The 8,001-nt window shown below is 42.2% G+C and overlaps 1 pseudogene; it reads right to left on the bottom strand.

The window, feature by feature from the left end:
- Positions 1–1,594: 1,594 nt before the first annotated feature.
- Positions 1,595–2,262, bottom strand: LOC116222550 (annotated as a pseudogene).
- Positions 2,263–8,001: the final 5,739 nt, after the last annotated feature.

Genomic DNA, 8,001 nt, shown 5'->3' with positions numbered 1-8,001 from the left:
AGCTAACTTAAACCTTGTGAGGTGTTCATTTTTTTGTAACTCAGCCGGGTTGTGGGTCTGGTGGACCTGCTGTATTTTTGGGGTTTTAATTCAACACAATCAAAGAATTGTATGTTAAAATACTCAACAGATGTTTACTTCATCCCAATTAGAAGCAATATAAACAGCAAATATGGTTACTATTTGCCCTTGTTAGAATCTAAATGACCACGCCAAAGTTGAAGAACGGACCGGAGGACACAGTCCAGGATTTCTGGAGTTCATTTCAGGGTGGAGACCCCCTCTCAGGTGGTGCTCAGAGAATGGGCCTCACTGATAGTAGACTATGTTGGCATTTATACCATTCAGTCAGGTAGAATACAGGAGGAGGGAGACCACACACTATAGGTGATGGCAGGAAGGGGAGACAGTGAGGTGGAGGGATTTCACCTATGGGGGGGAGGGGGGTGATAACAGGGGACAAAGGGGGATAGCAGGACAGAGACTGGGGGGTGAAGGGATTAAGATGCTAATTGTTCCGGTCTCAGTGAGACAGACAGAGTACACATCCAATGGTATGAGTTACAGATACAAAATAATGATACGCTTTATTCATGTCTCTAACAACAGTAGAATATCAATATTTTTGGTTCTATCACCCTTCAACTATTTCAATTAAAATACTACTCGTTTTTTTTAATTTTTTAATATGCAAGTCCAAAGTGCTTGGCGTATAGCTAGTTCCATGACTACTGCCAACTGTTTATATAGCTTCCTGAGCTAGCATTAGCTAACTAAATAGCTTGGTTAACTGACATTAAATTACTCATTCCACATCTGAAAGAGTGTTTCACTGGTATCATACCAATCATAGACAGTAATACTGTTTATCTTCTCTTCTTGCTGATTAGGAGAAAAGGTTAATGTTGTGACGTAAGGTGACACTCCTATGAGACTGGAATTGTCATAGAGATGCATTAGGCCTATCTAGTCTGAAATCTATGGTTGTGTGGCTTGAGCTGTCAAAAACTATTCAGCTTGTAGCCCAGCTATCATTTGCCAGTGCGAGACGGTGCTAGAGATTTGGGTGATATCATGTGACTGTAATTCACAGGACCACAATGAAGAAGTGTACAAAAAGGTATTAACCTTTTCATTCATTCGATTAATTTAATTTACCATTAGTTAGTGTACTTTCAAGTGGTGATTTGCGCAGTGGGGGTAAATGTTAAAAAGTAAGGTAGCCTTTATAGCTAGAGAATGTAGTTTTTCATGGAGGTAGGCAGTCTAACTGATCTAAATGATCTGTGTCTCTTGGTGATTCTCATCCGGTAGCAATTTTCCACCTCTCAGTTTCATGCCAAATTTCACCATTCACCATGTTGGAGTAGACCTACTATGATGGCCATGTCAGAGGTGGCAACATGTATGTGTTTTTTTCTGATTTCTTAAGACATTACTTTAAAATAGGAAATTACATTTGAATTGATAACATGAAATATCTTCACATTAATGACAACTATCATGAATTACACAGTGCACAAGGTTTTAAAATGCGTGGTTGAAGCCCATTTATTGATGGTCCACACTTTTTACCATTTGCAACACATCTATCAACACATTTGCTATGTGGGAAAAGTGCCATCATAGAATACAAAATGGCTTAGATCTGTGACAAAGACAGATGCTATGACTAACATTTCACTGGATTATGAAGAGGTTTACAGCGTTCAACAATCCCCCTGATCTCTCCTACCTCCTGGCCAGTGTAGGTGCCAGAGATGGAGGTCTTGCGAACCTCGTTGTTTTTGTAGGTTCTAGTGAGTACAGCAGTGAATGGAACGGTGGCTGTGACAGTGTTCCCTTCGATCTTCATGCTACAGGAATGGTTGGGTTCAACCTCCAAATGCATTCTAATAGAGTGAGTTTGTTTTACGCTTGTGGATGAACTATAACTGAGACTTAAACGCGCCTCACCTGACAAGCTGACACCTGCCTTGTAAAGTAATGGAATTTTACCACTGACCTCTGTTTTAACTCCCATGGCCAAAGAACCACCAATGTCGAATGTACTTATTTTAATCAACAGTCTTGTCCAGGTTTGCCTCCTGTTTAACTACTTTGCACTCCTTGTTTTCAACTGTGTAGTGTCTAAGAACTTGTGGGTTTTCTGATACAACTTTAAGCTCCTCATAGTTAACCTGGTCTAATATACTGCCCTTCAATATTATGATTCAGAGTGAGGACTTCATATTGTGTGGGGTTTGGTCCAGGGAGGTTCATTCCAGGAGTCTTTCCTGTTTCCTGATGTACCCTAAACCAGCGTCTGTCCTAGCAAATGTAGATTTCTTTACAAATTTCCATTGCCATAGGTGGAGTATTTCCATGTGAGGATGGCGTCCATTCAAAAATTCAAACTCATCCTTGTTTACAAGAAACTCATAACTACTCCCTTTGAAAGGTACTTCCCCTTTGGGAAATGTCTTTTTCAGTTTCATAACTACACAGTGTTTTTTAACAGCATCATAATAACAAGGTTCACAACCTTGGATTCTAGCAATGTAAAGCTTTGTTTCGTCACTATGGAAAACAATGACTGCTCCCTCGGGCACGTCTTCGGATGAGACCCATTTTAGGTTGCCGTTGGTTGCACTCTGCTGTTTTGGAGCCTGTCTACGTTGGTGATGATGAAGAGAAGACTCTGCAATACAGAATATACAAAGTTATACACTGACACAGATCTTTACGAAACTGGTATGATTTCAAAATGTCACACCAGTTTAGTTAGATGGTGAACAAATATAGACTACAGAGATTTTTTTAAAATATTATATTTAAACCTAAAATGGGAATACATAAACATACCAGATATTTCAATCTGTGATGAGTCGTCTGGGTTAGATACTCCACAGTCCACCATACCAGTCAGAAGACTCATTTGCATAAGGGCAAAGAGAACCACCATGGTGGAATCCATCTGTGATTCTGGTCACTGCTGTGATCCTTGAAATATTACTGTAGACTCTTACTGTTAGGGGAATTTTTTTTAAATTAAAAGTTACATTAAAGACCCATGACCACTGACTACTGAGGTACATGAGGACACCACAGTTAGTGAAGAGATCTCACATAAACAACACATTTTGAAATCACACACACCAATCATAAAATAAACCACACACAGCAGAAACCCTACACGACACAACCACACCACACAACCCACGAGTAAAGTGCCCCTGGGTCGTAGCCTGCCGACGCACTTTTACGTTTTAGCGGAAGATAGCTACGTCAGGTTGAGTACACTGTGCCAGTCAGGCCAGGGACAGCGCAGTGGAGACGACATGCAGTGTAGCAGAGAAGCAGCCTATAGTGAAGAAGCGTCATGATAGACAGTTAAGCCAGCCGCCAAGTGGCAAAGCAGCAAAGCAGAAAAGCAGTATAGGATGGCAGCAAACAAACGCAGTAAAGCAGCAGTCAACAAGCCTTTGCAAAAAAGTCATACGTTTAACTATACAGTAATAATACTTAGTGAACGTACCGACCCATTACGGTAACATACCTGCACCGTTGTATTTTTGGACTAATGCCGGGAGACAGTACAGCAGTCCACACACCTCCACCTATACCACACCAAAGAACATGCAACCATTACCGCCACGCCTGCTACCCCCAATACCGCATAACCTCCTTACCGATTGCACTCACCAGTGTCACACGAACAAGCTAACTTTCCAGAGAGCTCGACCAGCAGACAGTGTTCCTGCACTACACTGTGGGCTGCAGATAAGGTAACCACCAACACCTGCACGCTTAAATAGGCCCAGACTAGTAGCTCCACCCTTCCCTCTGCTAAATTCAGGGAGCACCCTACCACATAAACATAACTCTTCACACATAAAACACATATAAAATTCCCAACGTCAATAAAACTGGGCTACAGACAGGGTATGATATATCATCCTTCATGGATCCCGCGTACAGCATAAGGCATGTGTTGCCGCTGTCGCACGGCAGTTATTCACTGCTATTGTATCCTGCAACCCTAACTAAACTTGTATAACTAAACCCCTACCATCCTAACTCAAATCTGCACGCACCATGTCAGCTAACCGTAACAAAACATAACTCATCCATACACCTTGCCAGGCAGCCTCTCCCTCTCCTTCTATACCATACAAGCTAAATAAAATACTCCTGTAGAAACAAACAATCAAGACACATCGACATGGACCACACACTGTTATCTAACATCCCATAGGACATCCCTCCACTCTTTATTGTTGACAGTCCCGGTCAACAATATATTAAAAGGAATCCCTGTATGGTGGCCATTCCATATTGGACCGGGCTGACCTTCTAGGGGCCACACCATTACCTTCAGGCACATAAAACACAGGCAGTGGCTCACTCCTGGGTGACGCTGAGGGCTCAGGGTGTGTTGTGGGGGGACCTTGTGTTGATACAGGGTTTGAGAACATTTCTATGCAGGACCCTCTCCTTCCCTGTACGGGAATGAGAAGCCCTAGCTGTAGTCCTTGCGGTCTGGTCTCTCGTGGGAATGGCCCAAGCATAGTGGATAAACATATCAGTTGTGACCAGAATATTTTGGTATACGTCCTTCCTAATGACAAAAAAATCCATTTCAACAACCTCTAGAGGGAAAGACACTATCAATGGGGCACTTTCCACGTACCTCAGGACCAGTTCAAGATCTTCATCCTCCCTCTGCTTAGTCTGCCAGTCACCATGAGCCCATGCCTCATAGGGTTCCCCTCCAGCATCAACAGCTGCCACATCAGCACCTATGGGAACTCCTACAAGTACTCTAGAAAGGGCGTCAGCATTTGCATTTTTCTTTGCCGGATCAATACTTCATGTCGTAATCAAAGGCTGCCAATTGTGCCACCCACCTTTGCTCCCGGCCCCCAACCGGGCACTCTGCAGAGGGGCTACAGGGTTGTTGTCTGTATAAACTGCCACCTTGGACCCCATTAGATAATCTTTACACTTTTCTGCGATAGCCCACTTCAAGGCTAGCAGTTCTAATTTGAAGGAACTATAGTTAGTGTCATTCTGCTCACTAGGAAATAGGTTACAAACACCATATCATGATGATATCAATATTAGAGAGAATAATTTAATTGAAATTTTGCGTTGCACTCTAGTAAGTAAACACTCCCCAGTACACAGTGTGTTCTTAACCTGTGATGTCATAATGTGGACTCTGCTATGACCTATTAGTTTGAAGGCACATATTTACATGTCACCTATAGCTTTTGTTTTCTGTTCATGTTTTACAGAAAAGATAAGATTTAAGATCAATTTCATCAAGTCTATTACTTTTTAGCCACGAGAGTGACTACACAATTTAACATTTGCACAAGAAACCGTTATTTAGGTGTAAGAATTCATGCACACCAGGGGTGCCTTTCCAAAAGTGTGGCTGAACAGCTACCATCATCACTTTGAATTCGCTCTCTCTTGGTAGGTGTTCAATGATGCTTTTGGGAGACGCAGTCCAGGACCACAAGGCACACAACCACCAACGACTCCTTGGATCGTTTTGCATAGGCCTTTGGGCGATTAGATATGGCTAGTTCTTGGAAACAATGCTGCACTGTCAAATCCCCATGAATGAAACCACTTGATCGTTTGCATAGGCCTTTGGGCGATTAGATATGGCTAGTTCTTGGAAACAATGCTGCCCTATCAAATCCCCATGAATTAAACCACCATAGAGAACTGCCCATTGTAACAAACGGGCAAAATATATCAAATAAATATGGACTAAACCTGCTTCAACAACTAAACTAAAATATATCAAATAAACATGAACTAAACCTGCTTCAACAACCAAACCACAATAACTAGTATACCTGTCTGCATAACACAGAAAGTTCAGCATCTACAACTGTAAGTTTGTGTTACATGGGGTCAAGGGATTCAAACTGACCAGAATACAAATAACAAGGTTCTGTGCCCAAAAGATCCATGACATTGAAAACTAAACTGTCATTTTAGTGGGAGACCTGTCTGTTACAACTTGTATGTTACGCATTGCATACACATTTTCCCTCTCACGTCAGTTTTATCTTTCACATATACTATTTTCCCTCTCACATCAGTTTTACCTTGATGGAGATGAAGTTACTTCATATACTGTTTTACTATGCAGAGTGACTACACAACTTAACAGTTGCGCAAAGAACCTGTTATTTCTTTTGCAAATCAGCAGCGTAATTCAGGTGTAAGAATTCATGCACACCAGGGGTGCCTTTCCAAAAGTGACCCTGAACAGCTACCATCATTAAATGATAGAGAGACTATCACTTTGAAATCACTCTCTCTTAAGGGCAAATGTTACCCCCCGGATGCTGCATTGGTCTAATGAGCGTCGTTCAGCAAAGCCGTCTGTGAAGGTATGGCAGATTATCTAGACTATTCTCATTCTTAGTTCCACGCTGGTGGAACGAGCGGCCTAGCACTGCCAGAGCAGGGGCGTCCCTCTCTACCTTTAAGAAGCTCTTGAAGACCCAACTCTTCAGAGAGAACCTCTTTTCCTAACTTTCACTTCCTCTCCCTTCCTCTACCTCTCCTTATCTTTCCTCTAATGCCATCTCCTCTAACTAGTACTTAACTCGCACTTACAGTAGTTACATTCCTGCACTTTTTATTCCTTATGTAAAGTAGTATTTATTGTAACACTAGGTCTCTATCGCGCGTAGCTTGATTGTTTTCTCCTTTGTACGTCGCTTTGGATATAAGCGTCTGCTAAATGACTAAATATCTCTCTTGGTAGGTGTTCAATGATGCTTTTGGGAGACGCAGTCCAGGACAGCAAGACACACAGCCACCAACGATTCCTTGGATCGTTTTGCATAGGCCTTTGGGCGATTAGATATGGCTAGTTCTTGAAAAACAATGCTGCACTGTCAAATCCCCATGAATGAAACCACCATAGAGAACTGCCCATTGTAACATATGGGCAAATATATCAAATAAACATGAACTAAACCTGCTTCACAACCAAACTAAAAATATATAAATAAGCATGGACTAAACCTGCTTCAACAACCAAACCATAATAACTAGTATACCTGTCTGCATAAAACAGCAGAAAGTTCAGTCTCTACAACTGTAAGTTTTGCTACATGGGGTCAAGGGATTCAAACTGACCAGAATACAATTGACAAGGTTCTTTGCACAACCGTATGTAATACAGTTTGTCTAACTGGCATAGAATACAATGAAAATAGATAGACCTAAGAGGCTGTACAAAGGCTTGACATTTTTTTACTGTTTTTTACTGTGAATTTATTATTATTATTTTATTTTCCCAGTTGCATTGCCAAAGCCATGTCTCACACTTTAAACTAAAACGGGCCCTCTCTGGGTCAACCAATCAGAACGACCTACTCCACCCCCACTCAGTACCTGGACGGGTCATGCACTCTACAGCAGCTCTCTGGGTCCTTTAGGGACCAGGGCAGCCTCAGGAACCTCTGCTGTTTTCACCATCCGTCAGGTGGACTCGAAGCATCCTATTACTGCATTTAGGCGTTTTAAACAATGCTGTAAAGGGAGGATGCTTACAAAATGACATGGATAGTATTTACTTATAAATCAACAACATACAAAGTACGTACGAAATTTTGAGAATCTGGACGTATAGAACACTAATGGAGACGGAAAAAACTACTGTGTTAAGACAAATGCCTAAGACTTTAGCACAGTAAACATATATATAACGTGTGTGTTCCTCGAGGTCTTTGTATTTCGTCCAGTGTCCCTGCCACAGCCCATCATCTCTGTCTGTGCCCCAGGTAGAGAGCAGGTGTGGGGGCCTCGCGGCCTAGAGATCCCTTGGGGTCAAAGGTCAAAGCTTCTCTGTCATTTGCTCCACCGAGCCACAGTACCAAGGAGGCTCTTTCCAAAGCTAGACTGAGACACAGTTCCACCTCACGTCTGATGGTCAGCGCAAAGCTGAACTGACCACAGTTCCACCTCACGTCTGATGGTCAG

This window comes from Clupea harengus, chromosome 1 (assembly GCF_900700415.2).
Source record: "Clupea harengus chromosome 1, Ch_v2.0.2, whole genome shotgun sequence".
In the NCBI taxonomy this organism is placed as follows: domain Eukaryota; kingdom Metazoa; phylum Chordata; class Actinopteri; order Clupeiformes; family Clupeidae; genus Clupea; species Clupea harengus.
This window is presented reverse-complemented; position numbering and strand designations above follow the sequence as displayed.